Source organism: Labrus mixtus, chromosome 10 (assembly GCF_963584025.1).
Source record: "Labrus mixtus chromosome 10, fLabMix1.1, whole genome shotgun sequence".
Taxonomy (NCBI): Eukaryota; Metazoa; Chordata; class Actinopteri; order Labriformes; family Labridae; genus Labrus; species Labrus mixtus.
Window position 1 is genome coordinate 9,304,795 of NC_083621.1, and position 15,257 is coordinate 9,320,051.

General features: G+C 38.6%; 1 protein-coding gene across 3 annotated transcripts in view; it reads left to right on the forward strand.

The window, feature by feature from the left end:
- The first annotated feature begins 14,408 nt into the window (after window positions 1-14,408).
- Window positions 14,409-15,257, forward strand: part of pcdh11 (protocadherin 11) — a 126,793-nt gene continuing 125,944 nt past the window's right edge. The window contains exon 1 of one of the 3 annotated variants that reach the window (XM_061047981.1): window positions 14,409-15,163. The gene's annotated coding sequence lies outside the window, so the exon portion shown is untranslated. The remainder of the gene's footprint in view (window positions 15,164-15,257) is intronic. The other 2 variants (XM_061047980.1, XM_061047982.1) reach the window with 2 other exon arrangements.

Genomic DNA, 15,257 nt, shown 5'->3' on the forward strand with positions numbered 1-15,257 from the left:
TTGCCCTCATTATAAAGGTCTGACCTGCCAGCACATAGAAAACAATCAAAAGTAAACACAAACAGTCAATGAGCAACAGAGATGGCAGCTTACCAAACATGAACACGGGACTAAACTGATACCATCATTTTCATTATTCTAAGTCTTCTTTGTATTTTTCTTGGCGAGGAGATAAATGTGAATTCACACAGCGCTGTTGTCTTGGCATCCCAGATTGGCAGACTGCCACAAACCTGGTATACTACTGTCACTCCTCTTATCAAAAAGTAAGCTAGAAGATTGTTTTGAGTTAACTAGTTGGCTCTCGGTGTTCATATGACACTGTCAAAGCTAAATTATTTCTGTCTGTACAGTCAACAGCTGCTGGATAGTGTCTCTGTGCACCTTCTTAAAGCTGCTTCTCTTTTAGCTCGTGTCTGTCACCAAAACAGAGCTGAGTCACTGACTGTCACTGCAGCTGCAGTCTGTAGGCTTTCAAGACATGAAATCAATACTCAACATTTTCCTTGTGATGGACACATACTGGGGACAGACAGATTCCCCTTCCCAGGACTGCACTTGATTGAGCCCCACTTAGATTGCTAATGTGACTGATGGAGTGACACAGACAGCTCTACGGGAAGTTACTGTGTGATCTATTGTGACGATCTCTCGCTGACAGCGAGGAAGTGCATTCGACCAAGTTTGTGCTTTCATCTCCAACTGTTAAAAGCTCTTTGCTTTGTGCTACCTTCCTTCTCGATGGTCCACATCACGAAAAAGATGGACGACTTGTCCAAAATATGAAGAGCCATCCTACAAGCTGTATTTGTTCACCATCGCTCATGTTAAATTGAGTGTAACATTAAGACGAAAGACTTTGAAGACAAAATGCTCTAATAAGGGAACACTTTGAGCTTTGTCTAATTGGTTTTAAGTCCAACAATGAAGTAATTGCACACAACAGTGAGAAACAATGCAGGTTTTCATCCCCGCAGTGGAATATGAATTGCAGAGTACAACCCTTTGTTCGAGGAATCCATTACGTTCAGCATCTGGTAGTGTGGGATGAGGCACACTGTCTATGAATTTATCAGTCAGCTCTAGGTTTTTACGAATTAATAAATCAATTTCTTGTGCTTTTGCAATTGTTTTTTTTTTTGTTTTACCAAACGCAAAAGAGGAAAGCACTTTGATATCGACTGAATTTGTAACCACTCAGTGTGTTCTATTTTTTGTGACTGATGCGAGATAAAATGTTTCTGCAACTTAATACGTTGAGGAAAAACACAGTCTGAAAAAAAAAAATGTTTATAATTGAAATCCTCTGGAAACAGAAGTAAGCATAGCTAATGGATGAATGGGTAGTAGTTATAACAGTCAAAATTAGCACATCTTGCATTTATGGATACTTTCTTTTGGCTGTAATAAAAGTACTACACATGTTCTTACTGACGAGAGCATGCTGGCTGATGTTAAGTGTCTTAACTTTTTCTGCACTTTCCATACCTAAAAACGACTAAGTCTTGTTTTTGTTTACTAGTTATTCAAAAGCAAATGATTTTTCTGTGTAGGCTTGAAGCTGTTTCACTCTTTACCACTGGTTAAAGGTTAGGATCACAACACAATATACAAAATGCTACGTGTCGCTGTCATGATATACTCTTGTTTAGTTTGTTTATCCCTTGTTGTTCTTACGTAGTTGTGATTTGTCAACTGCATCCTTGTGTTTCTCTGTTTCCTGTGTATTTTTCTGTTGATAATCCTGAGTTTAGTTTTCAAAGTTTCCTGTTTTGTTTTGTAGTTATTCCCCCCTGTGTATCATGTTTATAGTGTTTCTTCCTTCCTCTGTGTGATTCCCTCCAGTTGTGATTGCCCTCATTGTCCTCACCTCTTGTTAGTCTCACCTGTGTTTGATTACCTGTCTATTAAGTGTCTGTGTTTCTTCTCTTCTGTCTCAGTTCATTCTTCCTCGTTCCCGGCTCCTGTGACATGTATTTCTTCCCCGGTGGCCCCCTTGTTCCTCCTTTTGGATTATAAATTGGACTTTAAAGAAATAAACCATGATTTTTGCCTGTTGGTCTTTTTGTTAATACTTTTAGTTTTCTGCACAAGGGTATCCTCTTTGTTTCTTTTTACCATGACAGTATCATGACTTTCTGTTCAAACTTATCACAGTCATAAATGGAGCCATATTTGCATCATTTAACGTTGCATAAATCTATAAACAGTAAAGTGAAATGATGATTGTTCATTGGGACTTTTCTATGCAATTACAATGAATGTTATCAATTTCTGTGAAGGAAAGCATCACAGATGGCAGGAGTGGCCACCTCCGAAACAAATGTCTGTCTATTGCAACAATAATCTGAAAATGCTGTTTTTGGAGACACATTCAGTCATAAGTGTCTTGGCATTCTTATCCAGTCTTCCAGCGTCCTCCGTTCTTTTGTCACACTGAAATTAAGACTAGAAGATTCTGCCTTTGGTTCAATAGCAATTTAAACCAAGGTCCCAACACAGAAGCTCATGATATACCATTTGCCTTGATATGTTTCATAACCCAACATTTTGAGTCATTGCTATTCTTATTCCTATTCATTACAAAAGAAGTCAAATAAAACAAATCAAATCAGCTTGATAGACTGTTGCCTTTTTTGTCCTCACTCTGAGGTAAGAATGTGCAAGGTGTTTAAAAAACAACCATCATCAATGGAGCTCTGATTATATTATAAAGATCATCATAGCAACAGGTGGTTGTAGTGCAACAGCAGACTGAGTTTAAAATGAGAAATTCAGTAAGTTAAAACTTGTACATTTAATTAACCTTTTTTAACTAATGTATCATGTACCACACTTAATTACTTTAACAGTGATAAAATGCTGGAATTCTATAGTGTGTTACATTTAATTGTCAAGACTATAGATTCAGCTGTGACAGCTGAAATAAGAAATCAAAGTAAGAATAACTTATACATGCGTACATTTCAAATGTTTTTTTTAGCTACATCAAAAACTAATTCAATACATCCACCCCATTGAGACAGATGTTTAAATAAAACAAAGTTACTAAAATGCTGCTAGAGACAGATACAAGCATTACAATATACACCTTTAAATTACAGCTAACCTTTTTGAAAATATTTGTCTTTTACGCTTTCAGCATAGTAATTCTCAAAAAAGTATTTAAAGACTAATAATAAAGCTGTACCTTTTAACCAGTAGGCTTAAAGGGATACTTCACCCGTTGAAACATGAATCTGTATTGACATTGGGTCGTATATGTAATGTTGTGTCTCGGCTGGTGAGCTGGCAGTGGCCGGCGGCGGCAATATAGCAATATAGCCGCGAGACGGTTGCTGCCGACAGGCCTGGGCTCGGGCTCGCGGCAGCCAGCGCCCGGCAGCTGCAGCAGCCAAAGCACAAGACCGGCCTGTCGGCAGCATCCATCTCGCCGCTATATTTATATTTTTTTCGCCATTATCAGCATTCTCCATAGAGCCTGTTAGCATAGCTTCCAAGAAATATGGCGGACGTTAAGTTTCGATTCTGGGAGTGAGTTCCCACCCACTGATCTGTGATTGGTCTGTAGCTTCTGTGGTCGAAAATATGAGGAACTAGCGTTGTAGTTTCACCTTATTAACCGCAACAGCTTCCAGTGACGCAAAAATCTTCATTTTGCGTCACTGGAAGCTCCTTTTCAGACTTAGAAATACAAAGATTTCCCGTCTCAGGGGAAAATGAGGGCGGGATGCATGACCATTCAAAAATACTACCAGGTTTCTAATAATACAAAGCTTAATGCAAATTGGGTGAGGTATCCCTTTAAGGCCCGCAACCACTCCACCTCTTTGCTTGTTGCTAGACTGATAGAAAGTCATCTTGGGATGGCATTCTCAACTTGGTGACTGCCATCAAAAGGCTTCAAAATACTTCTTCAGAAACCCATGGGTGAAGTCACTGATACTACGTCCATGTTTTATACAGTCTAGGCTTTGGACTCTGTTGTCCATGCAAAAAACTCAACCCAATCCTCAAAGTATTATCAGAGAAACAATATATGTAGGCTCAACCATTTGTTGGACAGGGATATGCATTGATAGAATATGTTTCACCCTTGTTAGTTGTAGTCTGCTGGTCCTTCCTTTCACATTTCTGGAATTTGTATTGTCTGCCAGTGGCTTGCTATTTTGCACCCCTGCTGTGCAACAGTTAGCATTTGAAGTGGTGGTAGCTGCTCTTCTCCCCACTCTGTGCTACCATCAGTTGGCAAAAGAGCAGGTGAACCCATCTATTTTGTCCAAAGCCCTGCATTCTCATGACAAATTCCCCCAGCTACAGCAGATTCCTCCCAGGCAAATCTCCAAACTGCAGAGTGACACCCCTCTGAATGTATCACAAAGAGGACTACTCAGATCTAGAGCATTTTTCAGCAGACACATCTCTTACCATTTGTGGCCATCAGCAGTCAGAACACAAATAGACACAGGCAATGCGTGTGTCCCTTTCTGTAATAGGATTCAGCTTTGTTTGGCAACCTTTTCTGGCTCTGTTTTTTCTCATCCTTGGAAACTTTCCTCAGAGCACTAGTGGTGAGTACCTTCATTGTTCCGTCTGTTAAATCCCATTTGGGCTCTCCATTCAGCAACCCCCCTCTTGCATCTATTTATTTAGCTAGAACTGTTCGTTGGCCAAGAATCTCAACTGTTTACTGCTTGTCTTTGATTTGCTGGTGAACTTGTGTCTATTGTAACCTTTGTCTCGTTTCCCCTTGAAAAGTATCCTTGTATGTCTCCTCCATGTTTCTCATGTATCATTAGCCAAAAGAATGCAAAAAAAAATAAAAAATCTGTCTTTGATAAAAAATCACATGGAATAATTGCCAGGCCTAGAAATCTGTATTTCTCGCACAGTAGGCAAGGTGCAATATCTGTAGGACTCATATAAGCTTTTGTTGCTAATTGAACATTAACAAAAGACACAGGTTGGTCATGTGGCCAATGGGTTTGCATAATTAAGACAAAAGGTTCCTGATGTACAATATTGCATGTTTGTAAATTACTGAAATGTATTTGTAGCTTATAGATGTTACATTTAAAGGTGGAAGATCAGAGTGTGCTGGAAGGAAAAAAAGACTGGTAAAATAAATTGATTGTTCACCAATGGTTTACAGACACATGCACCACCATGTTGCTGACTTGAGGAGTTTGCTGGCAAGTTACAAAAAAGTCTGCAAGTGTAATGGGCTGTCCCTACCCATAAACATCCATCACTAAGGACAATATATGGACAAAGTCATTTTTTATTTGGAAGGAAAACATTTCAATATGTACTGTAAGCATTGTTCACCCACATTTTATAGTCTCTATCAAATTACTCGTGAATTACATCAAAATACAAGCACTGAATCTAAATGTACAAAATTTCATCCAATTTTGTTTCAATTGGATAATCACTCTGTAAATGTTGCTTGTTTTTTGTTCTCAACATGTGATCAAATAAAGTGCCAAGTATTAAAATAAGATGCCAAAAGGAATAGCTTTTTTTGTCTTTGGTAAGTTGACAGCACACGTTGACACTCATCCCAAAGAAATGTTGCAAAGTTGGTATAACTGATGATTAAACACAGTGATTTTATCTTAACCACCTTACCTATCGAGCTCAACCTTTCTAAAACTGATTTGTTGTCAATTAGCTTTTATACCCCACCAGTACACCTTTAATAAAAACCTAGGTTCTCTATGGCATATATGTCTGTGTCTCAGTTAAATGGATGTGACTATTTCAGTTGAATAATATCAACTTAACTAGACTGTTATATTTCAATATCCTTGTGTGGCAGAAACCAAGACTTTGCACTTGCACTTTACATCGATATAATAAATAAAAAGGGCTGTGAACAAATACACATTAGTCTTGCAGACCGTTAGATGTATAAAGGGAAACATACTGTGGAGTGGAGCAAGCTATTTTCTCCAAAGGGAACATTAGATAATGGTCTGAAATCATAAAAAGACATTTTTCAAGTAAATTCAAATCACTTGGATATCATGCCGAAGAAAAAATCCAAGCTTTTGATAGGCTGTAACAGCAGGAGGTGGTGGAGCATGTATAGCAAGATATTATGGCAAACCAAATAAATTCCAAAGCACAAGATATTGTTCTATTTAAAAAAAGGTTGCCATGAATGACTCAGTACTCTGTTAAACATTCATTCTGGCACCATTTTGAGCTTGTTTACTCATTGTGTGTTTTGAGTCATGTATTCAAAGTTTCAGATATTCTTCAGATGCTGTTGGAACCAGTGTGGGATTTTCATGGACAGAATATCAAAGCAAGCCTGAGATCTGGTGAGTATCTCTGGGTTGTTTGAATGTTTGGATCAATATGTCTGCTTTTTGTAGATGATGTTGTCTTTCGGACTTCGCTTGAATTTTCTTAGTTTGTGAATATAATGCAGTCAGAGAGGTCATTAGAACCAAAGTGGACTTCACTGGAAAAAAAAACATGTGTAACTGCAAAAAGAAATGATGTAAACATCCAAACACGATCATATCTGACTTTTAAACCACCAAAACTTTGGACATAGACATTCTATTTTATTAGCCTTGCATTAAGCTTTAAATGTACACATGTGAGGACAGGCACTCCAGTATAGAAAGAGATGTCCAAAATCATCAATCTAGGGGTCAATGTTGGCAGAAATATCTGAGGTTTAACTGCCTCCTGTGCTTACTCTGTGAAAAAATCTCAATTTGAATGTAAAAAAGAATGCACTTGTATTATTAAACTGTCTGTTTTGCTTTCTTGTGTGTGTGGAACAAGCTCAGTGGAAGTGCATTGTGATCTTGTTGATGTCTGCCCATCTTTTTAATATGCCATAAATAGCAGAAACATGACTGTGCCTATGACCACCTTAGACCTAGTCTAAAGTGTGTGGCGCAGTCATTTTTCTCATCCTCAAGATAGGAACGGGCCAGCTTTGCGCCTGACCACACCCATGGGTGCTAACAGTAGTGCAAGTCAATTTGCTATTTAAACAATGTGAGCGCTGAGCATTAAATTGACAACTACGTCAGGAGGAAAAATAAGAAAGACACCTGCACTGTGTGCCAAGACACTTTTTGCCTGGTGTACGACAGGGCCCTTAGACATAAACAGTATTGCCAACTTATCACAAAAGCATTATGGTATAAAGTTGTCTTGATCAATTATAAAAGTTTCAAGCTTTGTTACATGTAGAGGCTGCCAGTTTCATTTTTACAATAAAGCTTGCTACCTCTCATAAGCCTCAAGCTAAGGAGCATGAAGTCTCAAGAGTGCAAAAGAGATGTCTGCACACATTGTCATTGCAGTGCCATGTCTTTGGCAAGGGGCAGCCACAGTTTACAAGGCTTGCCTTCAATTTTACTCATCAAACAATGGTTGTGTACACAGCCCATTCAAGGCAGGGAAAACGCAACACAACGTGACAAGAACTTCAAGCATTCTGCCATCTGGGAAGGAAGAGTGCCAAAAAATTACTCCTTGGTGATTATGGAAGCCCTATTCTTTTTCTCTCCTGTCACACCCTAAAAAGATAGTGGATGGAGAAGAGAAATGTGTGCAAGTATTGATCTGACCATGCATTCCTGTGACTTGGTTTAATACTCCTTTCTGGTTTGAAAAGGCAAAAACCATAAGGACTTTTGAACATTGAAGTAAAAGAGCTTCCAATCCAAAGACTATGATTGATTTAAACCCCTCCTCCCACCATTAACTCACTCCCATTCAATTTATTTTCGACTTGCTTTTGCTGCCACCAGGGCCAGTCTTGTTTCTGTCCTCGCAAAGGCTCAACATTAAGATTGAAATCTTTGCCACATAAAATGTTTATTTAAAATCAATTCAGTGACCTTCACCATACAAAGGCATCCTTATTTGAGGTTGTGTGTTAAACAAGTACTAAATATTCTCTTTGAACAGTTCCAATGAGGTGAACACTGTCGTGTTTTACACTTTTGGTTTGTTTGGTAACACTTGTTATGAAGGTCAAAATATTTTCATGTACAAGTAATGAAATCAATGGCCAAAATTGCTTTTTATGAAGGGGTCCTTCACATGGCAATCTGGCTCAGTTTAACATGGAAGATTCTTCTCATAGATAAATCCTTTCTAACTTCTATTCTGTGCACACACTCATAACACAGTCTACCTGAGTATACATTTGATTGGAATTTACTACAACATAAAAATAACTAGCGATGCAGAAAGTTTTATCACAACCTGTTACGACTTTCTTTACTAGCTGTGTTACCTTTGTCGTTTCCTCACTGCAGATGTTTTTTTTCTACTTTATGGCATTACTGTAAGCACATTCTGGACAAGATACTGGCCAGTATAGTTCTGTTTAAGGCTTGTGTTCCAACAAAATGAATGTTTATGTTGCATAGTGAGCAGGGCATGATGCTAACCATTATCGAACAAAGACTTCCTGTTGTAATATTTTTAAATATAGCAAAAGGTTGAAGTGAATATGTCAGCTGTATGAGCAGTGCTCACAGACTCCCAGAAAGCAGGGCAATCAGAAGAAAGTAAGAGAAGATTTCTATTTCATGTCAACTTTAAAACTCTTCCGCAAATGAATAATAATATGCCGAGAACAGGGTGGGACATTATTCAAGTGAATGTACAGTATACAGCCAAGCAAACCATTCTCATCTGACAGTGTTGCCTCAGGCTCTGCTTCACAGTAGACAGATGGAAGGAAACATCACCACAGCATGTACAATCGCCTTCATCAAACAACAGACAAAAGCTGTTTTAACAGTCAGTTACTTCTTAGGAGAGAGAAAGCGTTCCAAAAAGCAGAATTGGTATGGTTTTGAAATCCATCTTAAAAGGGAAACACTGTCAAGTTGATATCCGTTGATGCTCCGCATGTATTTTTGAGCATTTGTAATATTTGTGTTTATTTTCAGCCAAAAGTGACAGATAAAAGTGAGCAGGTGAAACATTTGTTCTTCTTTGCACTACAAATTGATCTTGTACTCCACCGTTACAGAAGGCAGACGTGTGATGTACATGAAACAGAGCAGAACAGAAACACACGGCTGCTGTTTCATTATTAATTCACACACAAAGCAAAACCACACCAACACGTGTTGTCATTAACTGACACTTTTCCAGCCATGGCTTCATCATAGCATGATCACACTGAGTTTGCAATGAGCATATGAGTAGTTTATGTTAATATCGTCAAGTGCTAGCATATAGGCCTCATTATGTCAGGGTTTTAAATACAGGACTCATAAATTATTTATCGACATTGCTGATTTCAGATTGAAAGTCTTATTTTCCTTGCAAACAGCCAAAGTATAGTGATAATAATGTACCCTTACTTGTTAGCTCACCAAAAGTAATTAGCAGCCTAGCACATCACAAGGACAAACGCCACACGACAAAACAACAGATTAGTCAAAGAAACATGTGCAATGCTTGAATATGCAATTAGTAGTTTTTCTACAAGATATTAACACACATTAAGAAAAGCTCTACTGTTACAATATCCTCTCACACATTAATCTTCCAGTGGAACATTAGGTGAGGACAAGTCAACTGACAATAACGGTGGCTGGCAGTGCTGGCTGTAGTTTAATTGGTGTGTTGCAAATACATGTCATTCAGACCATTCATTAGCCTCAAGATTTCTGCGCCTAGTGATGAATTCAGCCTCATTCTGCTGTAGCCATGCTTCAACTTTATCTGACAGAATATAATTGACAGCAGTCGTCACAGCAAGAACTTTTCATGCTGCCAACCAGAGAGTCAGTCATTGATTGACACCAAATAACAGGGAATTTGTTATGTTCTGTTCACTAATAAAACCGTGGCACTTGAAGGGCATTAGCAGTATTTTGTTTATGAAATGAGTTTTTAAAGGCATAATATCTAAATGAATAAAAAGTGGAATAAACCTATGTTACACTGTATATATATTTTGTTGAGTACTTATGTTAGCTAAAATGTTTCCAACAGTTATCAAAGCCAGAGAAATCATTAATTTCATAGTTGTAACGCCCCTTTTTTTCTGGCAGCCGCCATGACAGCCACTACATGTTTATCGTTGCCAAGGAAACACCAGATGTTACATCAAAGACAGCTGCATGAGGAAGCAGTAACTGCTACTAAAAGCTGCAGTGATGTTGCTGTATGTGCTGCTATGATAAAAGCGTCATGTAAACTATACTTGGATAAATTAGTTCGTCTGTGAACATATTATCTTTCTCAGGTCGCTTTCGCACGTTCGTCTTGACTTCGGTCAACTCGAGTTTTGTTACTGTTTTGACTGAGAGACCCCTGGTGGCAGAATTTACATACTCTTTGTTTAATATCAACTACACTTTTCTCTTGATTATTTAAGGTTTATTTAAGGGCTGTCGGGTACAGCAAGTCAACGTGGGTTAACTGTAGTTCACATAACATCTCTCATTAGTGAGACATAATATGCGCATTTTGATACTTAGTAGACAAATTCCTACCATGCAGACTCTGCAAAGTGTCTTATAAACACTAACACAAGTCTGCAATCTAGTTCTACTTTCCAGTACTTTCTGGCTTCTTCCTTAATATCTGCTTTTTGGCCCTCTTGGTTCATGCAGGAAAAAGAAAACATTTATAAGGGCAAGAAGTTTCATTCTTTTAAGATCTCATATGTCAAACAACTGTTAATAATGAAAGAATAGTGATAAGAGGAACCCTGATGCATGATTTTTGGCCATCTCACATCGTACTGTAATCCTCTGGCTCGAAATATTTTCTTCCCTCCCTAACCTCGTCCCCATCTCCTGCTCCTGATGATCGTATGCATGCTGCTTATTCATACTCTGAAATAGTCAAATATTATTCATTTTAGGGAGTCTTTTGTCTGTCTAGAGTTTCTACACCATTTCTCTGAAAGTCTTCCTCTGTTGCCAATAAGGTGAAAGCAAATATTGTACTGTCCTCGCTCTGTCCACTCCATCTTACTCAAATCTTTCTCTTACTCCAGAGATCCTTGAGAAAGTGGAAGAGAAAGAAACAGAAAGAGAGAAATGTGGCAATAGTCATACTTTCAACTCATTGCGGTAAATCTCAGTGGTTCTTGAAAGTTGCCATGGATACAAACCCAGCCTGTATGGATAAGAAAGAAGAATGTTTTGTAAGGATGTAGCTGACCCTTTAAAAAAGTATTCTGTAAAGTATGTTGCTTTGTCATATTTGTACTGCATATATATTTATATATATTTTTTTTTTTTCTCCTCAAAAAGGTCCAGTATTCATAAATGCAATGGATTGCTGAACAAAGACAATGGCATCACTGTGATCTCTTTGGACAAGCTATGCCATTTGAGCTGAAAGGATACTACTTAACCACAGAATTGCATTCAATCTAGAATGGTCGGAAGAGAAGCTATCCTTTCTCCAAACCTCTGGATGTTAATACATGGCGACCTCCAATTTAGCTCTGCAACCCCTTCCTTTTACATTCCCCTGCCCAGCTGTGCCAGCCAGATAAGGTATATTAGTAAATGTGCTTTTTCTTACAATTATTTCTTTTGTGTGTGTGCATTAACAAGTCGTGGATTCAGTGGGATGCCAACCAGCAGCATTATGAAAGGCAATGTTAAAGAAAAGGTCTATTTGATCAGATCTTAAAAAAACAAAGGCATGCCGTGCTTTTCTACATGTCTGGCTCTGATTTTCTAAGTCGGCACAGTTTGTTGGAAACAACTGTATTTAAATGTTCAGACAGGACCCAGTCCTAATGGCCTAAATGTCCCAGTAAAACGTGAAGGATTGTGTCTAGGTTTCAACATGTGCACATACAGTAAGCAGGCTACATATTGACTTTGCTTTAACACATCTAAATTAACATTAAATATAAAACTCCTCATAAATGTATCTGAAAGACCAACAAAGAGCAAGCTAAATTATCTTGAACAATTAACTTCATTTTGTTTGTGCTGAAAAAGCATTGTATTGAGCAGGAAAATGATGTTATTATTTAGCAACACTATTGAACGCACAGAGTGGCTGTTAAGAAAGAAAGAAACTATTATGTAAGGGCAGGAAAAACATATCCTCCATAATAAACAGTTTGCGGAGGATCCCTGTGGTTAACCCTAACCCAATCCAGTTAAAAATGAAAGTTAAACAGTGTTTTTTACTTAAGTGAATCTGGCATCTGTTTGTCTAACTTTTGCAGAACAGCCTGTACATAATTACTGATCGACCAATCAGTGTTATTTCTATCAGTAGTTTGTCCATCACAGTATTCCTGATATCTGACTTTTACTGAGGTAAAAAGGTGAAGGAGCACTCAGCACCAGCAGTGGACACATGCATAGTACTTATGAGAATCATAATGACAGTGTCCATGTGTTTTTGTAGGTGCGATGGAAGAGTCATCTGCAGCTCATCTTCACATTAATGCTAGAAGGACTTACATTAGAAGAATCAGTGCTGGTTGTGCTTGGCAGAGCCTTCACTGCCGAACTATTTCTAAAAGCTTGAAAAGGTCGAATAATCTTTCTTTTATCATTTCTCGGCTACTTCAAAACCTCCATAAGCTTAATACTACCAATGTCTATATCGAGTGCCAGTAATGTTTCATGAAGTAAACTATGACCTATAGTCGGACAGTTAAAACACAAATCACAAGCTATCATATTTGTGTTATTAGTTTAGTGAGTTGACACAGCCAAACAATGCAACTATAAATGATTTTTTTGACAAGGGTCTAAAAACAGGATCATGCTTCTCGTTGATTGATTTAAAGGAAACATTCATAATAATATTAGTTAAAAGTATGCACCGTGCGAGCAGGATGTGACATCACCAAATTTCCCAGCTTCCTATTTTCAGAAAAGTTAGATTGCGCTGGTAGAAATCTGGTGTTTGTTAGTCGTCCTATAGCACAAAATCAGTGAGAAAGACAGTATGGATCTTTTAGCTAATGCTCTTCTGCTTTGATTTAGGCTGCTGCAACAATACAGCTAAGGACATTTTGTCACAGATAAGAAATAAATGGTAAAACAGTCATCTCCACCACTGTTTATTATTTACAAACATAGCTGTAGTTCATACGGTAATTTGTGACGTCAAAATGTATGCTGAAAAGAAAATCATTTTAACTATTCCAAAAGATTCAAACCAATCCTGCAGGAACAATAGTCAAAATGTAGTCAAACATTTATTTTTATATGCTGTGTTTTCTCATTGAAAAAACTAACGTGACATTTTCTAGACTCAAGGGTGGCTCTGCATTTCCCCACTATTCACCTTTAGATCGAATTATAATTTGGCCAAAACAGAAACAATCATTTGACCCTCCCCTGCCCCTTTGTCTTCAGGGATGAGTGTTGTGGCATGAAATAATGTGGAAAGAATTGCTGAACAGGTGAAGAATGCTGTTTATGAAACCTTGCCGGGGGCTAAATGTGTTAAAATGCTATGTTAGAGCCATTTGTTGTGTGAGGTGAAGGCAACAGGACAGGAGTAATCAGCTGGAACACAGTGGTGGTGATCGTTTGACCTTTGTGCGACCACAACCCTTTATGACCCTCATAAAAGCACCTGTTAGAATTCACTTTAGGGTATTCTGGGAGGGAACTCCCATTCAATTTGCAACAGCAGGAAAGTGACAGCATGATGATTTGTGATCAGTGATCTTGGAGAGGATCAATATTTTGCATTGATGGGTGACTGTTTGCCCTTCAGCTGCAACCAGATCTGTTGATTTTTCCACTCCATTGGTTTTTATTGCCCAAATTCATACTGTTAAACGTCATTTAGCCCATTTCTGACAAAGGGATTCAAACTTTAGTATCATTTAGTGAGACACTGGAGATACCTTGTCAAGTTTTATAAATTATCTTCCGTCCAGACATTTTTCACCTTAATAATAAATTCCATTCACCATTTCAAAGGGCATAAACTGAACTGATAGTCTCATGCAACTCAGGAGTTATTTGAAACTCATTTGTATGTAATAACTATAACTATAAAAAGTTTAAAAAACTCATTATCGGGTTGATTTCTCTTCTGGTCCCTGGTGAGAGCTCAGCCATGGCCTGTTGACACTCTCAGGAATGTATGAAAAACATTTGAACGTCATCTCCATTCAGAGGTGCCAGTGGACCTAATTGGGAATGAAAAACAGAAACAAAGCTCGGTTTAAAAGTGAACAGTGCCCCCCTCCTGCTCTCAGGCGGATATCTGAAGCAATCCTGGCTACAGAAACACATACACTCACACACAAACCGCCATCCACCTACATGTCAGTGCAAGCTTCTCTCCAACGCAGTGCGGCTTTAAGAGGACCGGGGCTCTTAAATCTGTGCTTGGCTCCTCCTTCCGCCATGATGTCAGTCGGAGGGAGAGCGAGAGGGAGAGAGGTGGGCAGTATTGAGGAACTGAGTTCATACAATACTACTGAGACATCTACAGCTTAGCAGACAGATACGCTGAACCGCCTATCCCGGCTCCTGTAAGTGATGCTGCACTGAGGCACACTTTGATCCAACTCCATTGGGGGGGGCGAGATGCGCTCGCTGCATCCCACCTTTAAGAGTTTTTTGGGGGGAGCTTGTACATCCTTGCTTCAGTCAAATCAAGTGCTGATAAAATGAATTAGATTTAAGCTATCGTCTTTCAACAGAAGTCCATTTTTTTGCGCTTGGATTGAAGTTTTACGCGCAGGTCGAGACGCCTTCAGCGCACATGTGCACATTTCGGCCCAGCGTTTTTAAAGCTGGGAGAAATAAAGTAATTGAAAGGCAAATAGGCTAGGGATACAAAGTTAATGTAAAATAACCAAAACAAAAAACTGCTTGGATCGATGCGTATCTCCGCCCGTGGGATTGCGAGCCCAAGACATCTGAACAGGAATTACAGCGTCCTTTTCAAACTAAGTTGATCGATGTGCGTGATATTTTTCTCTTGCACATGTGGACCACTGTCTTTTAAGCGCATGGATAAGTTTTTGTAGTGGATAACGTTTTTTTTTTTACTTGCATTGCATTCTGTTGCCGCTTCTCGTGAGGATCATTTCTCCCCCTTCTCCCCCGACTTCAGTTTAATTCGTGGCACTTTTTTGTAAATCAGTGATGTCTCTACGCGACGGCACAAGCGGTTGATTATTCATCATATTAGAGCGGAAAAGGTAAGATAATGCTATTTTCCATCACTTTACTGTAAAGATGTAAATGTGTGTTCACTGAATGTTCTCTGAGCATATTTCTGCCGTTACTTGTGTG